The 26,535-nt window shown below is 42.5% G+C and overlaps 1 protein-coding gene across 2 annotated transcripts in view; it reads right to left on the bottom strand.

Annotated features, from left to right (window-relative positions):
• The window catches only part of JAZF1 (JAZF zinc finger 1), a 316,337-nt gene that overhangs the window by 49,187 nt on the left and 240,615 nt on the right, over window positions 1–26,535 (bottom strand). The window lies entirely within an intron of this gene.

Genomic DNA, 26,535 nt, shown 5'->3' on the forward strand with positions numbered 1-26,535 from the left:
TCATGTTTTGAATAAGCGTACGTTTCACTTCTCACCCCAGAGCTATTTTTGACTTCACAATCTGGGGCCAATGGGGTGGATTTTGAAGCTTCATAAAGATTTCTGCAATGTCACCAGAACTCTGAGCCTCTTTTAACATGCCACTACGAAAGATTTAATGCTAAATAATAAAACTAAAAGCAGCACCAGGAAAAAACCCACACCATCTGATCAGACCAGTGTGGCACTTAACTTGTGAGTGAGGGTTTTCTGGCGTATGATTGTCATCTGATATTCACATGGGTTGTGGGCATAATTTGTGAAATACACAGCCAATGAATCAGATTTTATTCCTGGGCACAAACCAAGCTGACAGATTTATTGCATTAAGTAAGACTTTTCTCTCTTTTCCCCTTTAAGTTTATATCTAACACATACAGAATATTGATCTTGGACTCTGAGATGTTCCTGTCTACTCTGCACAAAATAAACTAACATCGAGGGCAAGCCACTTTACTATTAGATTTTGTAGCTCATTTTTCTTGTAAATTTTCATTTCATTTTTGGGGCCAGCAAGAAGGAAAAAGAGAGGGGAGTAAGAGAAAAAAAAAAGCCAATAGGTGATTTAAAAAAATTCTACTCTTGGGGCACCTGGCGGACTCAGTTGGAATAGCACAAGACTCTTGATCTCAGGGTCATGAGTTTGAGACCCACAGTGGGTGTACAGATTATTTACTTATAAATAAAGAAACAAATCTTAGCAATCATATATCCTTTCTTCTTCTTCTTCTTTTTTCCTCTTAAGGCAGCTACCGTTAATTTGTATTTTCTATGGTATCTTGCCTGGGTATTCTAAGTCTTCCAAAAATATTTATTTAATAACTAACATTGCTTTGCCAACTTTTATATTGCTTTATCTACCTACCATCTACCATCACCAGCCTCTCATTGAAAAGAAAAAGCCATTTAACATAAAAGAGGAGGATATAATCTTAAATAAGACCATTCTTTCTTGAGAAAGATTGCTCTTTATTCTGCAACTGTGATAAAAATAAACACAGGAATAAATTTACTTAAAATTTTTTGAGATGCAAGGATGCCTGGGTGGCTCAGTCAGTTAAGCATCTGCTTTTTGCTCAGGTCATGATCCCAGGGGCCTGGGATCAAGTCCCATATTGGGCTCCTTGCTCAGCAGGAAGTCTGCTTCTCCCTCTCCCTCTACCTAACACTCCCCGTGCTTGTCCTCTCTTTCTCTGACAAATAATAAAATCGTTTAAAATATTTTTTTTTGAGATGCAGAAAAATTACAGTATTAAATGTAACTATCATTTTATAATTATGTCATCTGTACATGGTAATACAGTTTGTGATATGCGGTTTATAATTATTCTCTAGATACAAGTTATTAATAACATCTACCTTTATTGTCTATCACTGCCATCGCTAAAAATTCTGTTTCAGGGAATGCTGACCAAATGAAACTCCTACATGTGGGAGGAATCATATGCTATCCTATGCTGAACAAAATGAAAGAAGTCAAATATAAGCATACCCAAACCCAGGAGCTTCTCCAAGAGCTGGAAGCAAGGTGGAAAGAACTGAGTGTCTTCCTATGGCAGGGCACCCAGGGGTGGGGAGAGGGGGGCCATGGTGTGCAGGAGGCTCCCTGATCCTGGCCCTGCACATCCTTGACAACTTGGTGACTGTACACCACTGGAAACGTCCTCATGAACAGCATCATTCAAGGACTAGCAGCTGTTCTGTGAATGGTACTTAGAAGTTACTTTTTTTTTTTTTTTTTTAAAGCCAATCATCTCTTCTGGAATTTTAGCACTCAAATGAAATTCATGTACTGAAGCCAAGTAACTGCAATAATGCACAAAATCACGCTCCTGCATACCATTACTCTGTGCATTCCCAATAAATATCAGGTTTTTTCTAACAACTAAGGAGTAATAAAGTCAATCTATCTTAATGAGAGCTCTGGTTCTGGTTCCAGCAACCACTATTTTAAGCCACAGGTCAGCATAAATTATCAGTGAAGCAATTAATTTTGATTTACTTTAGCCTGAATAGAGTAAACCGTGGTCTTTTTCATCATCAGTGCCAAGAATAAAAACCACTTCTGAAAACTACATGCACAGATCTTTGGTTTGGAGGCCAAATGGAATATCCCTCTCTTGGCAGCATCTCTCCATCACCCTTTCCGTCCCTTTCCACGTTCATCGAACGGGGGAAAACTATGGCTGTTTCTTACACATGGTTTTCATTGCTAATTTGACATCTGTGACAAAACCAATGAACGAAACAAAGAAGTTGCATTTTGTGAGGTTTTGTTACAAAACTACAAATAGCTTGAGTTTTTTTGTTTTGCCTCTTCTGGTAGTAAATTAAATGAGTTATTTGAGATTTCCAAGTAAACTGCTAATGAGATGATACCTAACTCTCCTCATAAGGAGAGAGAGGTTAAAAATCTAAAGGGGCACCAGGATGGCTCAGTGGGTTAAGCCTCTGCCTTTAGCTCGGGTCATGATCTCAGGGTCCTGGGATCGAGCCCCACATCAGGCTTTCTGCTCAGTGCCTGCTTCCTCCTCTCTCCCTCTCTGCCTGCCTCTCTGCCTACTTATGATCTCTGTCAAATAAATAAATAAAATCTTTAAAAAAAACAAAACTAAAGTAAAAAACTGGATAGAGGGATTCTGGAGTTTTAGTTCCAATATCACTAATGATTGTGAACACAACCTAGTGGTTGAAAGTCCAGGCTCTGGAGGCAGACTCCTAATCTGATCTGCCAGGTATTCGAACTTGAGCAAAATATGTACCCTCTCTAGCCCTGGGATCCTAATTCATAAAACAGAGGTAATTCTAAACACCTACCTCATCCGGGTTACTGTCAGGATCTCATTAGATAAATGTATGGAAAGCAGCTGGCCCAAGAGAATACTCAACCTGTATCAGGAGGCCACCCAGAGTCTTGGTATTTCCTTGAGTGTAAGCCTTATGCACCTGACTCACCCAGGAACTATCAGAACCTGTTCCTAGAACTAACACTCATCCAACTGGATAATTCCTACAGAAGAGGACATCTTGCGGGGTGGGTGGGTGGGAAGGGGTGCAATCCATAGATGGGCTTAGATAGATATGTTAAGTCTAGGATCGAAAGCCTCCATTTCTAAAGAGAAATCCTTTTCTGATGCTGCCATGAACTTCTACTTAGATGAACTCTTCTAACCAGGTGACAGCTGACATTTAGCTGAGAACAAGGGACTCCAAAGGAATCCAGCGCCAGGGGATGGAGCGCCCTAGAGGGCTCTGGTTAATGAAATGCTGGTTTGAGAAATGGAAGGAGAGGTCAGGGAGACTGTAGAGGACTCTCAATGTCAGAGGACAGCTCTAATAGGCAGAATTTGATTATGCCAGGGATGGCACGTTCCGTTCCTCTGGTGTCATTTAGAACCCACTCTGCCCATGAGAGCCATCATTGATTGATCAGAGCATTCTCGCTTGTGCTGCTTGTGCATTCCACCTTAACTTCTCCATCGCCGTGCCTGATGTGGTCACTATCCACTGATTAAGGTTAATGCATAAAATGAAGGTGACTCTTGATCGCAGGGTGCAACTCTGAGCCCCACATCGGGTATAGAAATTACTTAAATAAAACGTAAAAAAAAAATCTGGTAGAAAGCTACATCCAAGACAAGAGCTGTCTCCAAAGTAAGGCAAGCACATTAAGCACACACTCAGATAACTGGAGGTATTCATGAATACAACTGTAAGGCCAACTGGTCAACGAAATTTATTTTTGTATGTATGTGACTCACTTACATACAGAGAACTGTCAGTGGATTAGCACTGTTGGGAACAGAGAGGAGTCAACAGCTCTTTTTCTTAAAAGGATTAAACCATTTAGGCAGTGGAATCATTTTGGGGGCAAAGTCAGTTATGTACATGGGCTGTCCCTCACAATGTATACATCTGCGGGCATCACAGACTTATAGACCTCAAGATCTGTGGGCCTTGGGGGCTGATCTTTTTCAAAGTGATTTTTGTTTTTAATATTTTACTCATTTGAGAGTAAGAGAGTGCACGAGAGAGTGGAAAATTGGGTAGGAGAGGGAGAAGCAGGGAGCCCCAGGTGGGGCTCAATCCCAAGACCCTGAAATCAACCTGAGCTGATGGCAGATGCTTAACCCACTCAGCCACCGAAGAGCCCCGATGTGTTTTCCTTTTGTTGCAAGAACTCAGTTACGCCACTTTGGGACTACAGTTTTATTTTCCCTGGTTTTCAGGAGGCAGCTGTTCTTCAGATAAGCACACGCAACAGGGGACTGAACTATTTTTTAAAGAAAATCAAAGATAATGTACACATCCTCCTGCTTGCGCGAACTCAATGAGTGAATGCTCAAGATACTCGGTAAACTACAGGCTGTGTGTAAACACTGCGGCTGGAGAAGATGGGGGGTGACGAAGGCGATAACATACTTTTAATCAGAGATAATTTCAAAAGCAGGCAAAACTAGAAATTAGTAGGATGAACTGTCTCATTATTGGTATTTTGCCATCTGGTTTAAGCTTTCTCCCTGCCTACTCCCTCTTCAGCCCATGATTATTAACCAGTCATATAATCCTATCCTGTGTTTACATAACCACTGGAAAAATATACAGGGATTTAAAAAAGAAAACAGAAAAAAAATAGGAGCAAAGGGAGAAAAAAGGGAGAAAAAAGAATTTTCAACATATTTTTTGGAAAATACCTAGTGAAGATTCAGAATCGAGTAAGACAACAGTATAATTGCAGGGTCTGTCTCTCCCTCACCCACTCCCAAACTAGCTTGCAAAGCCTGAGCACTGTTATACAGAGCACATACTACTGAATGACATAATGAAGGTTTGGTAGTTTGGAAGGTCTGAGCCAATGGTTCCTAACTCCTTCAGCCATGGAGACCCCATCGGAGAGTCCGTCGGTGTGCTTTGACTATCATAATGGCATTTCTAGTGTCCCTTAGATTGTGTGTGTGTGTGTGTGTGTGTGTGTGTGTGTGTGTATGCATGTGAAAGGGGAAGAATAATACAGAACTAGTATTCAGGATTGCTTTGACATGAATTCGTATTTTACAAGATCCCCTAGGTACCTTTCTTCTACAAATCCTACCCCAAATGGGGAATTTACAGGTTATTTGGGGGAAAAAAATTCAGGTGTATTTGTGTGTGTGTGTGTGTGTGTGTGTTTAAAATTTTCAAGAATGCCCTTGTATTTCAGTGCTAATGAAGGGTTTCTTAGAGGGGGCCTCCAGCCCTTCTGGCTTTCAATGAACAGCCTTCATTTGCATGCACTAACCCTTAGCATCAGCTGGTTCCCAGAAATACATATGCCCCCACAATCCTGTTGATCCTGCTGGTTTATTTCACAAACCTTTTCTTCACAAAGAGGACAGGCCCTCATTTTAAGCAGGCCAACCTGATTATCCCAAATCCCTAATTAGTGTAATTAAAGCTTTAATGGATTGCAGCCAGGATATAAACCATGCAAACCCCCCTTTTTAAAAACTTGTTGGGTGTGCAGGTCTGGTCCACGCCAGAGGGCTTCCTGTTGAGGTGCTGAGGGCCCTGCTCTCCCGGAAGGCCTCCGGGCACCGCTGCACCCAACACCCTGGCCATTTCTGATGCTCAGGGAGCCTCTCGGTCAGGTTCACACATGCAAACCAAGCTGTCTCCCCCGCCCCCAAAGTGTCTACTAAAAGCAATGGGCATTTTCATTAAGGAGACACCTCTCAAGCCTCCTACAGGTACTAGTTTCCTGGGAATTTTTGTCCTGTCATTATGCTCTGAAAAACAAAGCCAATGTCCAAACTAGAATATTCCAAGCAACCTAGGAGAATCTTGTTAGATCCTGTAGAGCACTCCTGTATTAACTCAACTGCACAGAAACACTCAGAACTTTTCCAATAACCAAGGCCTGCAGCTTAAACCTATGGTTTTTGTTGTTGTTGCTTTTTTTTTTAAGGTGTTTCCTGCAATGTGTAAACTGATCCTTTTTTTTTTTAAGATTTTATTTATTTGACAGACAGAGATCACAATTAGGCAGAGAGGCAGGCAGAGAGAGAAGAGGAAGCAGGCTCCCTGCTGAGCAGAATACCTGATGCGGGGCTCAATCCCAGGACCCTGTGACCATGACCCAAGCCGAAGGTGGAGGCCCCAACCCACTGAGCCACCCAGGTGCCCCTAAACTGACCCATTCTTAAAATGGCCCTGGTGAATGTTCACTTTATCTAAGATCTAGATGGATATTTGGAAATTAATATTAGAGAAGGGTAAGGAGAAAAGGATCTATGATTCAAAAAAAGCCTTTCTGCATATATTACACTAGATGCCCCATAACTATTACCTTCTTGAATCTTCACTACAAACTTGTCAGTGGTTATTATCAGTTTTTCTTTTCTATTCTTTTTTTTTAAAAATCAGTCTTTCTTTTCTTTTCTACCTTTCCTTCATTTCCTTCCTTTTTTTCCCCTAAGCAATCTCTATACCCAATGTGAGGCTTGAACTCACGATACCAAGATCAAGAGTCACATGCTCTATCAACTGAGCCACGCAGGCACCCCTCTCAGTCCCCTTTTATAGATGACAAAGTTGAGCCTCTGAGACATTAGGTAGTTTGCTCAAGGACCCACAGCTAATAAAATGCCATAGAAAAGATACAAACAAAAATATTAAAGATATGATGTCCAATCCAACAGCCATTAGCCAAGTAGGGCTACTGAACACTTGAATGGGCCTAGTCAAACTGAGCAACTATATCTCTAACTTAATTTTTAAAAAAAACTATGTATTTGAGAGAGAGCACCAGTGGAGAAGTCTGGGGGAGGCAGAAGGAGAGGAAGAGACAAGATGACTTCATCCCAGGACCCTAAGATCATGACCTGAGCCCAAATCAGTCACTTATGGACTGAGTCATCCAGATGCCTCTTTAAATTTAATTTAAATCTAAAGAGCCACATGTGGCTAGTGGCTACTGTACTGGATAGCACTGAGAACATTCTTATCATCACAGAAGTTCTACTGGACAGTGGGCAGCTAATGAATACTGCTCAGTTCTGGATATGCTAGATTTGAAATGGTGGTGGGACCTCCAAGGGGTGTAAACAGAGAGCTCAGCGATCTAGATCAGGAGTCACCACTCAGAGGAGGAAAGCTGGAGAGCATGTAGGGAGAGGAGGTACCAAGGTCCAGAAGAAACTAGAAATATGGGAAAGGCCCACATTTTAGACGGAAGAGGAGCCCCCAGAGTTACTTTTTTCAGGCTTGATAATTTCTCCTCTTACATTTTTAGGTGAAATTTGGGGAACAAATATATTAAGATTGAAGAGCTTTTTTTTTTTTTTTTTAAATAAATTCTACTGTTTTGTGCAAAAATGGCCTCCATTTGAAAGGCACAGTATTCACCTTTTCTCGCTCAGAGCTGGCAACACTGTATTCAGTAGGACATTAGCACAGGATGCCATATCACATGGTTTTGATGCAATGTGCAGAAAGTGGTTTAAACTCAATTTCAAAATGTACCCTCCTTAAATAAGGAGAGCCCCAGAACTTGCTGAAACAAAACCTCTGACTTAGGGCCCTGCGGTGAAGGGTACTCTACAATGGTTTTTGCTTAACCGCCCCCCCGCCCCCACTTTCGGTTGCCTGGGGGATTCTTCATGAAGTTATCTGATTCTTTATTTCTTACTGTGTAACCAAAGTCACTCAGAGAAAAAGCCTAATCCTTTTCCCTACTGGGAGTGAAAAGACGGCTCATGAAGCCTCAACGGTGAAGAATTTTTGTTTGGTTCATCTGGGTGTGAGAAAAGATCTGAGAGGGTGAGAAAAATCTTGGGCCAGTTTACCCTCTACTTTCCATCCTATGGAATGATAGAGTCTGGAACTCCCACTGACCTTCAAAAGGGAATTTGTCACCCACCCCCCCACCCCTCATCCCGTCATGGAGGTGGGTGATGCATAGGGAGGAAGGAGGGGTAGGTGAGAAAGGTAATAGCAAGGTGATAAAAGAGCCTGCTAACATATAGGTTAGAGTTAAAATAAAAACCTTGAAATTCCGAGTTCTGAAAAGCCCATTAAAACATTTCCTACTTTTTTCCTATATAATTTACAACAGGGCTTTGGTGAGTACTCCAAGTGCACAATACAGAATTGGAGAGAAGGAATTGTGGGAGTTAAAATGTGTCAAGTTTGCAAACAGAAGGCCGGTGTTGCCTATTAATACCGGGAAAGCCTGGAGGATTCCAAAATCAAGCTCCCATCCTTCCCCTACCCGCCCACCCCCCCATTGTAGCAGAAAGTTTTCACAATGGTGGTGCTGAATTTACATACAGCAGGCTTTTGCCCCATTTGTGCAATTAACCACATTTTCTCTGTGTTGGCATCACTCCCTGGGAGAACATGAGGAATTTGCAAGGAGACATTATATCTTTCAGGATACCTGGGAGCCATTTAGTGGTAATTCACTGAATGGAACCCTAGTGCCTTTGAAAGAGTTAATTCACCTCCTGAGGGTCCCTGAGAATGTGCTTCATCAGGCCTAATGGGACCAAAGGGAGGTCATTACAGAACAGTTTATGTGATTTTTTTTTTTCCAGTAACCAAGTTGACTTTTTCTGATCTTTTTTATGTTAAATTTTCCACCACAACAATGCAATGCATTATTAAGAAAAAAAAAAAAAAAAGAAAACACTAGAAGGAGGCCATACTGTTTGGACAAGCAGGATGGGTGAGGAGAAGGCTATCTTTTTAAGGGAGGGCAGAGGAGAGAGATAAGGTGCAGACCCCCCTGGTGAAGAAAGCCTGGGGGGCCAGGCCTACACAGGCTCCAAGGGGCCCTGTGGATGCTGGGGGGCTCAGCACACTTTAGCTAAGGATGGAAACAATTTGCTCTCTTTCAGGCTGGGTCAGCGCTCAGTTCAAATCCCTCCCTGCCCCTCCATCTCTTGCCTGACTGAAATTTCCAGATGAAGGAATTCCAGGCCCACCTGTGGGAAGCCTTCCAGATGCCTCATTCCTCTTTGCAAGTAAAGAGCTACTTTGGCCACTTTTTTCTGCCCTACAGTGCTTTTACTAGAACTGAAGCTTAATTTCTCTAACTCATTCTTGATTAGGTTGCTACTTAGCAGGGGTGGCGGTAAACAGAAAAACAAAGGTGGGAGCTGTAAGACATGTTACATGTAAGCTCAACCACAGGCTGGTTATATGCCTGTGTTCAAATTTTAAACCTCTCTGGGACTCAGTTTTTTTATCTGTAAAAAGGGAGTTTTTATTTACTCATTTATTACTACCAGTTCTGGAAGAATTAAAAGTGGCTTTCCAGGATACATGGAAGTCTAGTAAAAAAGGAAGAATGATAAGGGCAGAAGAAATGAGGCAAAACAAGGCGGGGAGCATGGCCCAGAAGCAGGAACGGGGTAAATCAAACTGGAGTGGACTGAATGTTCCTGTAAATGCCTACAAATGGGGAAGTTCTGAACAGATGTAAGGGATTGCTCGCCACATTCTCAGTCACTGAGCGTAGGACTACATGTGCTGAGATTCCATTGAACAGTCTCTGTGAAGGTGCATGGGCTGAAGGAGGGAGATGGTCCCTGCTCTAAGCGGAGTCTTAGGGGAGTATAGAAGATTCTGAAGCAGCCTGTGGGGAGATTGTCAGCAACAGGGTGAGGGTTAAAAAAGCACAAGAGCGCTGTGTATGGCTGGGCCGCGGTCCTGGATAGGAAGAACGGGGTGTGTGTGTGTGTGTGCGCGCGCGCGCACGTGCGTGCGTGTGTGTGTGTGTCACCCACAGCTCCTACTGTTTATGTCTGTAGGAATTGTGTGTACCTTTTGTTTCCAGAATGCATTTCTGACTCTCGAGCATTTAGCATATTGGCCCTTGCTAATAATGGAAAATTCTGCTCATCAGCCAAGAGGGGCGTGTGGCCAATGCTGACCTCGCCCTTCTTTGTCCCCCAGATAGATAAACCACTTCTTAAAAAGCACTAGATGATACGGACTTTATTTTCACACAGGGTTCTTTCAGTGTCTTGTATGTCTGATCAACAGCGACTCCATCTCACACTCAACGTTCCTATAGAAAACAAGCCTCCGAATTTCCCAGCACACGCGTAGGACTTCTCTTGTCTTTTAGAATCTCCCCCTCTGGTGCGCTAATGGAATCCATCTTATTTGTAGTAGTAATGAGAGCCATTTACTTTAAGTAAAGAATTTTAGCTGATGAAGAAATGAGCCCCAGCTTTTAAGCAAGGATTAGACTCAGCCTCGGTAACCAATAAGATGGCAACCGCCAGCCATTTTAGCTACAAATTACCGTTAAGAGTTTACTATCAGGATGATCCCTTCAAGCAGGCCCTATTAAAAAAATAATCACCATCTGCTTGACTCCCTTCTTTTTTATTAAACTGGTCATTAATTACTGGTAACAACTAATTTCGTCAGGATTTTATTGAGTAATTATAAAATAAACTGGGGAGGATATCAAGCTTCCTGCCTTGCTGAGGGCAGGAATTCTTTATAATGCTACATTTCAAAAGGGGGTTGTAATAAACCACAAAATTCCATTTAATATGGTAATTATAATTCTCAAAATTCATCCTTCCTGTGGTTAACGAGTGCCTTCTTTCAGCTTAGCTCAGCCTGACTTCAGCTTGGGTCATTAAATAGCAAACTAGTTTTCACCCTCTGGTAACAATAGATCTTTCATGGCTTATTGCCTAATTAATTGAGGTGCATAATTTGATCACTACAACTTTTTAAAAATTTCATATTCCAGGTATCATGTAACAATATGATACTATCGTAATTAAAAATGGAGTGAGTTTTAATGTTTTGATTAGAACAGGTTTATTATCGTGGATAAGGTTAAGTGCAAAGTTTTACTAATGTTTTCAACTACAACATTTAGGTTAAAACATTCGCGACAAGCCATTAATTTAATAACATGCTCATCCAAAACAAATCATAACTCATTTCTTTTTACTGCAAAAGTAATTGAGTAATGAATAATGAAAACCACCCCCCCTAAAAAGGGCAGTAAATATGTTGACTTTATTATTAATACTCAATTTTGGTTAATAAGGCAGCTATTAAATCTGAAATATGATGGACTTGATCTATTGACTTATTCAAGATAATAGTGAAATATTATCTAGTAAATTCTGGGGTTCTTAGAAGATCTGATCATGATACAAACTGGAATTTAACCAAAATTTCAGTTCACATTAGAACTATTTCTCAAACCTCTTTCCCCTGTACTTCCTGTGTTCCTTAAAAGTATTTCAATTGTGTGTGTGCATGTGAATGAGAGGTAGAGAGAGGGACAGAGGGAGGGGCTAAGGGAAGGGGAAGAGAGAGAGAGAGCGCGCGCGACGTGGGCTGGGGGAGGGACCTAGGTAGGAGCTTTCCATATCACTCTGCACCCTTGTGAACTGGAATTCTCTGGTCAATCAGTATTTGTTGTTTCTAAAAATTCGTAAAATATACCAAAGTGGCATTAGTTACACCTAAAAGGTGGTGTGTAGCCTCAGTCTCAAAAACAGCAGGTCAGTGATGATTCAGGGAAAGGGAAAAAGAATTCATTAGATCTAAAGGGGACTAATGGAATTTTCTTTTCCCCCTGTAAATAGAATCACAGTTGATTCTTCAATTATTCACAGTAGTTATGTTTTACGAAGTTGCTGCAAACACTGAATTACTGAATACCGAACCACTGTGTCACAGGTACTGACTCTGGATTTACAAAGAAATTTTAGCTAGTAGAATTCACAAATAATGTATCTGCCAATGATACATTGGTATAAGTACATGGTACCTTATACCACAGGCTTATACCACTCATTCAACCACATGCTGCTACTTGCTTATCCCCTAGAATGCTTTCTCACTTTTAAGAATCTCCGCCTTATGACAGGCCCCTCATTCCACAGTATGGGCCAGAACAGACATAGTTTACTTAGTAAAGTCTGAAAAAGCCAGAGCTCACAAATTGATAGTCTATGGAATGCTGACCCAAGATTTAAAAACGAGACTTTATGGGACAATCTAGTCTTCTAGATCCTTTTGGAAAATGAGTGGCTCTGACATCACTGAGCCCCAGTTCTTACATAGAAACAGTGAGCTGAGAGCAGAGAAGCAACGTGCCTCTTGTGGGCTCCTAAAGTTACTCCCTCTTTTTCCAGCAGTCAGCCAGCTCCATTCATTTACATAATTTGTTTAACATTCTTTTTTTTTTTTTTTTAAAGATTTCATTCATTCATTCACTTGACAGAGAGAGAGAGAGAGACAGAGCAAGCAAGCAGGGGGGCAGCAGGCTCCCGTCAATCCCAGGACCCTGGGATCATGACCCGAGTCAAACGCAGATGCTTAATCGACTGAGCCACTCAGGCACCCCGTTTTTTTGTTTTAGTATTTTATTTGAGACAGAGGGAGAAAGAACACATGAGCAGGATGAGGGGCAGAGGGAGAAGCAGACTCCCCACGGAGCAGGGAGACAGATTCTTAAGCACTTGAATTTCCCACCCCTTGCTTAGACATATGCATCTTTAATCACACTTATTCAGTAAATACTAATTAGATGGCTACTTTGTCCAGTTGGTCTTACTTTCTGAAAACAGCCAAACAAACCCCCTCCAACTTGAAGAACATGAACTATCTTTTCTCCCTGTAAATAGAATCACAGTTGATTCTATTTAGGGAAGGGAAAAGAACATGAACAATCTCTAAACAAACAAAAAGCAACCAATAGATCACTGATTTTCTTTCTTTCTTTTTTTTTTTAAAGTATGTTCCATGCCCAGCATGGGGACTCAAACTCAGGACCCTGAGATTAAGAGTTGTGTGTTCTACTGACTAAGCCAGCCAGATGCTCCTAAATTAGGGATTCTTACCTAGGGAAGGGGAGAAATGAAGTTTTAAAATGAGCCAAAAGAGGTGCCTGGGTGGCTCAGTCAGTTAAGCCTCTGCCTTCCGCTCAGGTCATGATCTCAAGGGTCCTGGAATGGAGCCCCATGGCAGACTCCCTACTCAGTGGGGAGTCTACTTCTCCCTCTCCCTCCCTCCCCACCCTCATGTGCACACTCACAAACAAGCAAGCAAGCAAGCAAACAAAATAAGCCCAAAGAATTTTAGTTGGCAAGGTACAATAAAAATCAGACTCTTCCATGAGGAGTTGCTCATGTAACTGAGTATGTTGGGACAGACGTAAGGTAATAAGAGCCATGATATTAGAGGGTATTTGCAGGATGTGTTGGCTGTAAGGGGTCACATTAATTACCTGGAGAGGAAGACATGGATTCATTTCAGGAAGGTTTTTTCTTGTAATGTTAAGTAGGACATAGAGGCCCTCTTGTTTTGATACCTACCTTCTTTTAAAATATATTAAGAACCTATGATGGGTTCTGAAGTAGTCCTTCAAGGCTCATTGGCTCCTCATAACTCATACAGATTTACCTGCAAAGAGGCCACTTTATGAGATAATGACTTAATCATTGTTCTAGGTTTCACAGTTAAATTAGCTGACATCGTCTTAAGCCTGTTCTAGGGAAGGACTGCCTATGCAGTCGTGTGGGCAGAGACCAATACACTGAAGCTCCAGAACTGAGACAGTGGGACCCAGACACAAATTTGAATTTGTTAAATATCCTCTTTTAAACCTTGAGCTTTTGAACCTGACACTCAGTTGACCATGTGGAGTACAAATGAGGAAAAACCCTGACATGTGAATTGTACACAGTGGAAGAATCAATAAGCTAAGAGACAGGGCTCCTTGCAGAGTCAGAGGGTCTTCTGTAGAACAGACTAGCGGGGGACCAGCGATTCCTGTATCTCTGATCCCCAAAGAAGTAGCAGCCTCCCTAGAACTGGGGCAAAGCTAGGACAACACTGTGGGGGAATATAGCAGAACTTCTGTTCCACAGCTGGGATGATTCTCTGCCAGGAATCTCATTAACACAGAATTTATTACCTACAAGAATGTTGGAAAAGGGTGGTGCCAGGATGACTAATTAATTCAGTAGCACCAAGGATTCTAGTTCCTTCCATCTTTTTATCATCCTAGCATGACGCTCTTCTGGTTGCAAGAATGTTGCATCAGATCACATTATCACATATTTTCATGGAGATGCAGTCTTTCTCAAAGATAGTGAGGACTTTTTCCAGAGTGCCTTCCTTCACCCTCCAACCCAGGACATGTCCCATCATGTTTCATTGGCTGGACCTGCACCCCAATATTAACCGTCCATTGGTCAATGGCAAGCAGAATGAATTGCCACCATCAGCTTAGACCAAAGTTTCTGATTCAGGTCTGGGGAGGAACCCGAGAATTCACATTTCTTACAAGTTTCCAGGTGATGCTAGTGTTGTCGGTTTGAGAACCACTGAGCTTGGACTACTCAAGACTTACCACCTGAACAAACTTAGGGCTCTTCCAGCAAATAAAGAGAGGGAAAGTTTTGGGTGACCACCAATAATGGCAGCTACACACGCTCTTTATGGAACCTATGAGGTCTGCTGAAACGCTGGAGAGGGGTACTTTCAAGTGGGCTTGAGAACACTAGTGACTTGTATTCCCAGTTATCTAGATGGAAGCTAAAACCAAGCAAACTATTAAAACCCACAGAAGTTTACCTTCTAGAGATCATCAAGCTCACCTTGCATAAGAGATTTAATTATTGGGGCGCATGGATGGTTCCGACGCTTAAGCATCTGACTCAATTTCAGCCCAGGTCATGATCTCAGGGTCATGAGACAGAGCCCTGTGTTGGCTCCACCCTGCTCGGGATTCTGTCTCCCAACCCCTAGTGCATGCGTGCAGGCTCTCCTCTCCCATCCTCACCCTTGCCAAAGTTTTAATTACTATGTTCTTCAAGTGTTATATTCTTTCTAAAGATTATTGATACTGTCCTCCAAGTGTTTCTGGTTCTCCAGTTTCTGGGCCCGGACTGGGCATGGCCATGGGAATGGATTTGGCCAGTGAGATATGCACCGCAGTGATGGCCCAAACTGAGAGTCCTCTTGCTACAGTGATTACAGATTGTGGTTCAAGCTTTATCAGACTAGGTTACTGAAAAACCAAAATGGACAGAATATTCCTCCTGAATCAGACTGGATGTACACAGTGGGCAAAAAACAAACTTTGTGGCAGTAAGTCATTGAGTTTTGGAAATTATTTGTTCAAGCAGTATAACCAAGCACATCCTATCTAATATAAAGTATACACAATTTTATTTTTTATTTTTTTAAAGTATATACAATTTTAATGCTGCATTTAGATTTTTTTCCTTATAGCTCAGACACCCCTTAAAAATGCTAATTATCCTTCAAGCCCTGGCTCACATTACATTTCATATTTTATCACTGCTCTGGCCCACACATATTTCATGTGGACACCCCATCCTGACTACAAGAAAATCACAAGGTTCAGTACTTGGTTATTTTCTAATTGTTCATCAATAGTAATATTACATCCCTTATTAGACTGGAGGCTTTGAAGGGCAGGGATCATATCACAGACATTATTGTACCCTCTGGGCAAAAGAGGGAAATTAGCAGCTTACAGACAGAATCTAGCTGAAGAGTAAAGCAGTCAATAGTTCACAGTATTTGAACTTTTCCATTATTTGCGTACAATGAGGAAGTTACTGAGCATGTTTTCCCTGTATAGTTATATTGAACATCTGTGAGCAGAGCTGCAAGCAGTCATTAACTGCTACAATTTTTACCACCCATGGAAATTGCCATTTCTCTGACTATATACTAATATTGACAATATACTAACTCATTGGACTATCAATTGGCCTGTTCACTGTAGCTTTCCCCAGATGAACTAAGGACTGGAAGAGAAACAGTGATGTTTCTAACAGCCTTCCATCTTGTACAAGTCCTTGTACAAGTCCTTCTATTTGCTGGAGGGGATGCTGCCTGATTCAAGAACCCCTGAAAGAAGCCAGTTAGATCTTTAAATTTACTCAGATGGATTTTGTTTTTTAACATGTTTCATTTATATCAATAATCTGATTTGGGACTTTGTGAAGTCACTTAGGCCAGCTCTCCATCTAAAGATTTTTGCTTTCAAACCATGCAAAATACTAGAGTTCTTAAAAGGTAAGAGGCTCACTGAAGGTCACGGCTTAATAAATGATCGCGGTAGTACTGAAACAGAACCTAGCAAGGGGTAACATTAAATACTCAGCATAGGTTGGGGGGACTACCCATCCTGTCACGTTAGGATAGGATACTATCCTGACGATAGGATATACCGTCAGGATGGGATATCATACTTGGCGGAATTACAACTTCTGAGCTCTCAGGAGAAATACTTTGGACCTGGCCCCAAGCTGTGAATAGGATCTAAAAAGGGAAAATGTGGACCATATGGCAATAAAGAGTAAAGATCTTTATTTTAAGTCAATCACGCACAAGCCTGTGATGAGGGTTTAAAAAAAAATCAATTGATTTTTCAAAGGTAAATGGACTCAGTAGGTCTGGGGTGGCGGCTGAGACTGTACATTTCTAACAGGTTCCCAGGTGACACTGATGCTGCTGCTTTGAGAACCACTGAGTTGGACTACTCAAGTGCAAGCACGTCAACATGCCTGGAAGCACTACAAGAAAATATTTTATTGTCAAAAATGGAACCTTGCAGTGCCAGACAGAGCAAGTGTGGGGATATGTTCTACGACAGTGTGACAACGCAAAAATAACTAAAATAATGCCCAATTTGCTGGAAAGCACACAACAGGTTTGAGTCAAGTCTTCAAAAAGAGGGGTGACTTAAGGTTACAAAAGGAAGGCGCAGGCTTGGGCTCCTGCTGTTGGATTACAGGAGCGCTCAGGAGGAATGTGGCTTCCAGAGAGCTAGGAACTTTCAGGGATACCAGTAGTCCAATTCTACCTCTGCCTTTGGTGAAAGAATTAAAAGTAGCTAATCCACTCAAGAAACACAAGTTGGAAATAGGCTTCAACCCTAAATACCACGAATAACCATGTATACACATACTTGTTTACAGTAGTTAACTGTGTGCAAGCGTGTAGCCGCACAGGGTTAGAATCCTCCTGGACTGCCACCCTTAAAATCCTATCACACAGATGTCTCACAGGTATAAATAACTTAAGGCAAGTACCTCTGGTGTTTGAGGAACCAAAAGCCTCTGGCCCTGGCCCAGGACTAGTCAGGAGTCTTATGAATTATATCCCAAAATAAAGATGTTATAGTAACGTTTTGTACACTCAAGTCTTTAGCTTTTTTCAAAACTTCAGCCTCATTTGGCAACTGATGCCTCTTGGGAAGCAAAATTACTTACATCATTAAAACTTCATCAACTAATAATTTTATTACAGTTAACATAAATAACCGCAGTAAATAAGTAGAGGGTGATCAATTTGTTCTTGATAGCTCAAGGGAGTCATTATTTAGCTCTGATACAGAAAATCAGGACAATATTTGAACTGCAAACTATGCATCGACTATCCATTTGGGCGTGTTTTAAGTTTAGCACGTTCTATAACTGAGCTCTATAAGCAGGTTGTCTTCAAAAACAAGGTCTTGCAGAATGGCTAAGTCTAAATAAATGATGATGTGTCATCTGGTAGGTCAAGTTATTCTTTCTCATTTCCCCTGCTTCCCTTCCTGACACGAACGGGCAGAAGGGAAACCCTGTTGTAATGAAATGTAAAATGAAATTCTGCTCTGACGTGAAACAAGGAGGGAACGTGTGCATAAGTACGGAGCACCCCTTCCTTCAAAGTCAGCAGGAAGTGTCTTTAGCCTGTCTGGTTTGCCTCACCAGCCCAGGACAAATTTTACACTAGATTCATGCCCCTCCCACCAGCCCCCCTCCTACCACTAACAGAATAAGATACAGCCTGCTACGATAGATTATCATAATATAATGATTGAAGGGAAAATATATGGTGTAATACAGAGAGGCCTAAATACCTATAAGTGGAAAAAAGCATAAATGACTGTTTTAATTAATTTCCTAATGTAAAACACAGCTGCAGTAATGTTGGCAAGTCTCACCCGCCTGTTTTAAATTTGTGACATGAAATCATACCACTTAATTAAGTCTTAATGCACAAAAATATATTTTATTTACTTTTTATGGAATATCAGCATTTAGAGCTTTCTATTTATGTGTGTAAACGCTTTATAAATTACTTGAAATGATTAAAAAAAACTGACTACTAGTAATCGGCAGTTACAATGTACCAGTTTGGGTTTCAATAATGAAATGCCTTTTTGGTAGACTCCTGCTGCTACGAGAACTAGCTCTAGGCTATTAAAGTAATGAGTCCGGCCAGAGTCCTCCAATCTCTTGCTTGGTACAAAACTCAAGAGAAGGACTTTGCCCACAATTCCTAGTCTGTTTACCAACTGCCACCAGGCTGACCGTCTGACTACAGGAACGTTATGAAGCCTCTGGGCTTACCCTCCCCCCTTCCAGCAAGTATGGCTTTATCACTTTTTCCAAGTGAGGACTAAGAAAATGCGGTATTAGAGAGCCCTCTGCAGGCCAGAAGTTTCGAAGGCGCTTACCAGCATGGACTTAAATTTACAGTATAATTGGAAAGCTATTTATCAAAAAGGCAGGCAGACACTGATTCTTCCAAAGGACTCACTTTAAAAACAAAAACAAAAAAAACACTTCTGTCAACGCCTGCTGCCTTTTATACAGTTTCCTTTTATACAAACTTTCTGTAAGCCCCTGTGACATCTTCCTAAAATGCACTGCAAAGTATTAAGGACAATATCATCATGGTCACCGAAATAATTCTTAAGATTATCTGTTTAGAACATGGGGCCCTGAGGAGTTCACTTAAAAAAAAAAAAAAGCAATTTATAGTACATCTGGGTTTTAGGGGTCAGGATACAGGGAAGAAACTAGAAGTTAGCTATGTGGACAAACGTCATGATTGCCTCAGCCAAATTTTCATTCTAGTGACTGAAGTGTATGCCTAGCAAAATCCAGTGAAAGTCTCAAGTGTTTTAGGGAACCGAGTACAAATTTTTACAGGGCATTTTATGTTGTGTTTTAAACTTTTTGGACAGAGCAAATATAAATCATTACTGAAATAATCCATACATAAAGATAAATAGGAGGAAGTATACTGAAGACAGAACAAAAATAAAACAAGCTCTCATTTTCATTCAGATGGTACCTTTCAAACCACATTTTATGTTAGTTGTAAAATGTTCTTTTTTTTTTTTAAGATTTTTTTTTTTTTTTTTATTTGACAGAGAGAGAGAGGGATGACAAGTAGGCAGAGAGGCAGGCAGAGAGACAGAGGGGAAAGCAGGCTCCCTGCTTCCAAGCAGAGAGCCTGATGCCGGACTTGATCCCAGGACCCTGAGATCATGACCTGATCTGAAGGCAGAGGCTTAACCCACTGAGCCACTCAGGCATCCCAGTTGTAAAATATTCTTAAAGTCAGCAAAATAACCAAAAAATTTAATAGGAAATTTTTAAATAATATTTTCAAGTCAGCAAAAGTACTAACAAATTTTAATAGTGGGTGATTTTCTTCCTCCCAGAACACTCAAGAGAGTGTTAATTTAAAAGAGGAAGCATTTGGCCGCAATATTTCCTTTTATTGAGTTTCACCCATGCCCAGTAATTCCCATAGTTCCTGGAGCACCCAGAGATACATGCTTCTCATAATTCTCTTAGGGTCTGGGGTTGGCTCCTCAAAGTTCCTCTCTACGGCAGGAAGATGATACGGTCTACATTCATCTGGATAAGTGGAATAAACGGGAAGTCATATGATGACGGAAAAGAACCTGATACTGTAGGTATTGAAACTGCCCTCCTCAGGACTTTTAATCAGTTAACACGATCTTTTTGAAGAATCTATAGGGAGGGTCAAGAGGCAGCAGTGGTCTGGGGCGAGGACCAGGGCTGCAAATGTTGGCAGTCAATCTGTGGTTGACTCTCCATGTTTCCCTGGGGAGCCTGGTGACAATCTAACCAGCCACTCTCTGGTGGCTTGGCTGCTTTTCCCAAAGACGCACATTCAGTGTTGGAGGGTTTTCTGATCTCCTCAACTCCAGGGCGTAGACGAGACCAGCATGTTCTCAGGGTAATGTCAGCAGACGTTTTGGTTCCCGTAAAATGACTCTTCCAAATTAAAATCCCAAATTAAAACACCGAGCTTCCAGCTCTGTGGAGTTCAGAAACAAGTGCTCTCAGCATGAACTGTCAACAGCCGAAGTTAAAATAGGGCAGCTGCTGGTTCCTGTGGCATCATCTCCGCGCACCCCATCCCAACCTCACAGAGTTGAATGTCAGATATTATCCTACCAGGCCTGGAATCCGGCTGCCAGGCTCAGCCTCCTCCACTGGGGGCTTATCTCTCACCGGGAGGCTGTGGCCGACTGGATGGAGGCGCACGCTTCCCAGCAGATGTCGGGCTGCCAGCAATCGGGAGCGCGACCGGGCCTGGCGCCGCCAACATTTACAGTCATTCCTCCCGCCCCCGTTCCCCATGGCCCCCCGAGCCCAGTCCCACCAAGGCCTGGCCTGCCAGCCAACTTGGCCACGAGGAGTGGACAGGTGATGAGGATTAAGCCGAGCGTTATTTGCATATCCCCAGCACAGGGAAGGAAATTAACACCACAGTGACATGATTTAGTGGCTGAACTTAAACCCGAGAAAGTCCTAGACCAATTTCTGAACACCAGGCAACTGAGGGAAGGAGATTTGAAATGCAACACATCTGGCAGGGACGGGCTAGTGCAGAGTTAATGGAAGAAACAGAAAGAAAACAATCAGTTTGGGTCCAAAGTGTTTAAAATTTACCCACAGATTATGCATGGGCTTTCTTCTTGGACACAAGAAATGCCTCCTTCACCTCATTCTTGCTGGATGGGGGTGTGTGTGTGTGTGTGTGTGTGTGTGCGCGCGCGCGCGCGCGCGCTGCTGATCTGGGCCATTATCACTATCTGTGCAGGAAGCATTTCCAGATCCTGGCAAGGTCTGCAGTCTTGTTGCCTGCCATTAGCCTGCAGACAAATTCAGAAAGTCTGACAATTAGGTATTTTAGAAACAGAATGTATTTTGGAATTTTTTTTTCACTATAATAAGTAGGAGCATAAAGACATTTCGTAAACATTTCACAAAAGTCCAGTGAATAAAGAGGGAATTAACACCCGTCAAGTGTATTTTCATCTTCCTGAAGCCTTTTCTTTCTGGAAAGCCAGGAAGGGAGGTGATTTTTTTTTTTTTTTAAATATGAGTATTTAGACAACTGTGTCATCCAATGGAAGCAGGCAAGAAGGTGGTTCACAGTTCAATCTGCTGTTATATTAACATATCTAGAAAAACAGATGCCATTAAAAGGTTATTATTTTTATGAAGCCAGTAAGGTTCCATGTGCATTTTCCGGGCAGATCTGCATAAGATGCTTTCACTTGTTTTCTGCTAAATAATGAGTTTGCTCCCCATGAGCACAAGCCTAGAACTGCGGGACACAAAGCACCTCACCCACCCTAAACACAACACTCTCCCAGTGTGGTATGCCTCCCTATAAAGTAATCAGACTACTTTAAGACAAATTCCAGAGCACATATAAAAAGACAGCGCTCCCCTCGCTCACACGGCCATCTTATGCAGCCCCATGGACCTCTGTCTACCATGCGGCCATTACTCAAAAACATCTTATACCTCCTCCTCAAAACAACTTTGGGAAAAGCCTGGAATTTGGTGGCGTTTCACTGAGGGGGAAGCTCTTGGTCACTGTGGAGCCAAAGGCCATTTGTAATCAAGTCTGGAGAAGAGGACAGGAGGACTCAACCTCCAAGGCCCCCAAAGGGTAAAATGCACACAGCACAACTCCCCCAAAACAAATAAGGTGCAGCTAATGAGCAGTATAGACCTCTTCTGCGGACTGGAGCTGCCTGGAAGGTCATGCCAGAAGGACAGCTGTGGACATGTTTCTAGATTCAAGCAATGAGAGCATCACAGAAATAGACCCGCAAACATCTCCCGGTGGGACACCTTTAAAGGAAAATACTCCTGTGGAAGGGTCATTCTGGTGCACACGTGTGGTAGAAAGGAAGCAAAATGTCCAGCATGGGCGTCCTTAAAAATCACCGAAGCCGGGGCACCTGGGTGGCTCAGTGGGTTAAGCCGCTGACTTCGGCTCAGGTCATGATCTCAGGGACCTGGGATTGAGTCCCTCTGTGGGCTCTCTGCTCAGCAGGGAGCCTGCTTCCCTCTCTCTCTCTCTGCCTGCCTCTCTGCCTACTTGTGATCTCTCTCTGTCAAATAAATAAATAAAATCTTTAAAAAAAAATCACTGTAGCCTTTCCCCTGCCGAGGTCACCTAGCTGCACAGTGTCTTTCTTTTGGGTAGGCTCTTGACTCTTTATAACTTAGTATTTGTGTCCACACACACGTACGCACATATAAAATAGAGTTACGAGGAAAGGTGTACTAGAAACTTTGGGAACCTCACTGTGGCCAGCCTGGACACTCCCCTGCAGTATACGGAGCCTCGTGCTAGGGAGGAACTGAACCATTCGGGCGTGTGGGAGGAGAGTTCCAAAAGGAGAGAGAGGTCACCCCCAGGTCAGAAGAATATGGACAAATGGCTCAGGCTTGAGATGGAGAGTAAGGCTGGTCTGGAGATACTGTGCAACTGTTAGCAGCGCCTCTGGATCCAGCTTCCTGGCATAGCCCTTGGCTTTGGTGGGGGGCAAAGGCTAACAGGAGGAGGATGAAAGAGCTGCAGCCAGAGGCCCATGTGGGGCTCTACCTTTGGCGTGGGCCATGACTGGACCCGCAAGCTCGGCCTCACAGTGCAAGACCTGTCCTTGCGATGGACAGGACACGCCTCCTGCAGCAGCAATAGTCAAGAAAGATGGTAGGACAGACCTGCTGAGAACCTAGCTTTCACTTTCCTCTTGGTGTCTGAAAGGGGTGCTAACCCTCTGAACTGAACCACCACTGGGTTCTTGGATAATCTGTGCATGTAAAGAGAACCTCAGGCTTTCGCTAATATAGCAGGTGGGGTGCTCTATCAATTGATGTGCAGAATAAAGATGTGTCCCCATATCGGCAACCCAGCCTATGTTGTTGCCCAATTCGGTCATTTCCTCAGCTGTATTAGGCATTCCACAATATATGCCAATACAGATGAAGATTTTACGATCCTCACAACCAAGTGATACAGTTGAGAAAAGTGTCATAAGAGCCATCTTACCGACAAGGAAACAGATGCACTGAATGGTTAACAGGTAGGTAGTGCTTTTGCAGAAGTTCAAGGCTCCCTCCAGGCTGGTGCTCTTCCCAGTCTATTCCATGCTGGGAACTGGGGATTCAGCAGACCCCAGGCTTAGTGGCAGGAGTCAACAAAGAAGTAGGTTTTCCAAAAGAGGGTACACGCCAACAGCATTCCTATTAAGGGACTGGCAGCCTTGCTCTCTTCCTTCTCGGGGAACAGCAGGTATCCCTGGGAGACCTTCATTTTGTAATGGGCAGACTTCTTTCTCCCTTTCATCTCTGTGGTGTTGCCAGGGTCAAGGACTAGAGTGAGTTTTTCTGTGAACCGATTCAGATAACAACTACGGGCTCCTAGACGTTGAGGGAGGCAGGAGAAGGGGAATAACTACGAGTTTGCCCCTGAACAGCCCCTGCTCCCCCAACACTCAAAAGAGCAGAGGTCTGTGATGAGAAGCTGGGGCTGCAGCAGGAGGCCAGAGGCGGCTTCCTCACCTCGAGCCTCGGAGCTCCGGGCTCCGAGAGGCAGCAGCTCCAGCTTGCTCCCGCTCATCTGGAAATTCCTGGTGGAGTCTCAGCCCCCACATGCGCCCATGAACTTCTACTTACAGTATTTCTTGTAGAAATGAATGACAAAGCTCTCATTAGGATGAGGGTCCCTTAGAGACGTGTTAAGTGGACAATGGGCTCCAGAACCCTCTGCAGTGTTTCAAATCCCAGCTTGGCCCTCTACTCTCCGGGTGAGCAGGGCAAGTTACTCAGCATCTCTGAGTATCTTCATTGTATCCTCTGTATGTGGGCCTAAGTATCTTCATTGTATCCACTGTATGTGGGCCTAAGTATCTTCATTGTAAAATGGGGCAACAGTACCTTCCTTATAGAACTGTCGTAAGCTAAGCGCTGGCTGAGAGAACAGATGTGAAGTGCTTACAACAGTGTTTGGCACGCGTGCACACGCACACACGTAAGTACTTACGTACGCGCACACACATGCAAGTGAACAAATGAACTCTAGCATTTTCGTTCTTACTTCTTACTTACTTACTTACACTGCCTTTTACAAGTATTGAAATTTAGGGTCTTTTTTCTTGTTTCTCTCAACTGCAAGCCTGCCGAGGGCAGGGCCCATGGGGTCTATGACATGGAGTCACCAATCCATGTCTCTTGTTGGAATAAGACTTTTCACGAGAGCATCTGCACTTTAAAAAAGAACTATGGTGACAGGTTCCAAAAAAGGACTAATTCATAATGGTTGATCTGGGAGTACTATTTGTGTAAGGGATCCTCAGCACCCTTTAAATAATTTTAAATGCTAAGTAGTATTCTACAAGACCGTCAGAACTAATTCTGGAAGTAAGAGTTTCTTCCCTGGAATCAATGTTCAGGGACCCTACACTGAAGACTTCTCGTGTTACAGGTTACTGATAAAATGAAATACTAATTGAATCTATGAGGCCGGCAGGCAATATGAGGTCATATAACTTCGTGTCAGCAGGTTCGGGTATTATCTGAATACTTCATTTGTATTTATTGAATCCTATGTTTACTGAAAAGCAACACAGCCTTGAACTGAATTATGTCAAATGGTACGTGATTGCTATACTTAAAATGTTCAGGTTATTTTGAACAGAGGGATTTATTTTCTTCTTGGAGCTTTTGGAAGTCTGGACCTATCTGGTTTCAGTTAGGCAACAGTCTTTGGCCAGCATTTTCTGGTACATTTGAAACTGTTGAACAATGAAAAGTAAAAACATGTAATTGCCAGCACAGCTTAAGCCCTAATGCAGATATAAACACAGTTAAGAGCACTTTATTTAGGTTCTGCTTTATAATTCTTAACTTTCATAGTAATTCTCAATCACAATGCATTAACAAATTTTTATTAGGTTTCCCAATGGAAAGTCAGTTGCAGGCAAGGCCTTTTATGACTCTCACTAAAGAACTTTGCAGTTGATTTTGGATTTACCTTCTAACACAGAAGAAAACAATTGTTAAAATCTTATGTTAGCTTTTAATTCAGTATGTTCTAAAGTACACTAATTCTTTCCTTTGCTCTTCCCTTCCCTAATGCTCTCCCTGTATTGTGCAACTAACTTCCTTAACCATCTTGGAGTTACAGCCTTTTAAACAGAGCACAGGGCAGTGAGCGACAGGAGGCCAGGGACGGTGTTTACCTGAAGGCTCTAAACCCAAGCACAGGCAAGGGTTGGTTGTGTGTGTGGTGGTGGGGGGGTAATTCAAAATTTGATTTAAACTGGCAGCTCAGTTTCCTTGCAACTAAAAGATTCTAAGCAACTTCTCCCTCTGGACTCTTCTTCAAAACTTAAAAATAACACAGTCTTCCAGGGGCCGACTCCTTCATTGGAGCTGCTACCTTCTGTCTGAGGATTTATTTAGCGGTTCAAGTATTTCTCTATGATTTCGGGTCAGTGGCTCCAGTGGGTAGCCAGGCACTGGCAGTGGCCTGTGGGATGACCAGATATTGTGTGCTGTGGCCAGCAGGGGGAGGGAGAAATGCCAGCTGCTTTTGAAAATTCTGGTGGCTAGCAGGCCAGGGAGGTCTCCAGCAGCCATGTGGAGGAGAGCCAGGCTCGCAGCAGGAAGTGAGGGTCATTCTGGAATCTTCAGTGAAAATACTCACCCCAGGGTGCACTACAGAAGAACCACTTTCACTAACTAGGACATTAACCACAAAGATGTACCTTAGCTTGCCGGATTCAAACACCAGCTTATTGACGTGACACAGAAGTTTGTAGGTAGCAGAGCACAGGGAGTAAGAGTGAGTTCAGGGGAGGGCTGTGTGACCTTGGGCAAATGACTTAACCTCCTGAGTGTTAGTTTCTCAAAATGAGTTTATAATACTTGCATACCAGAGGGATGCTGTAAAGATGAAACGAGACCAAGTGTATGAAGCTGTTAGCAAAGTACGTAGTTGAATCAGATATTCGATAAATGGAAGTATTATTTTTTCTCAGAAAGTATAATAGCAATTTTGAAAAAAATCATATTATGTGAAAAAAGGTCTGGAAAGACTTACACCAAAATGTCAACAGCATTATCTCTAGGTAGTGAGATTATAGGAATTTTTCCTTCTATGTGTTTTTTTCCTGTATTTTCTGCATTTTCTATAATAAACAGGTATTACTTTTTGAGTATGAGATTATAATTAAACTATATCTTACATGAAAATAATAAAGAAATGGCCATAAGAAAAACAAGATGAGAAAATACTATTGCAATCCTGACATTTGTCTTCCTTAGTAACCTATGGAACCTTCCAATCATTATCCTCCATTTTTCC

Source organism: Mustela putorius, unplaced genomic scaffold, assembly GCF_011764305.1.
Source record: "Mustela putorius furo isolate JIRA1106 unplaced genomic scaffold, ASM1176430v1.1 tig00003845_pilon_pilon_pilon, whole genome shotgun sequence".
NCBI lineage: Eukaryota > Metazoa > Chordata > Mammalia > Carnivora > Mustelidae > Mustela > Mustela putorius.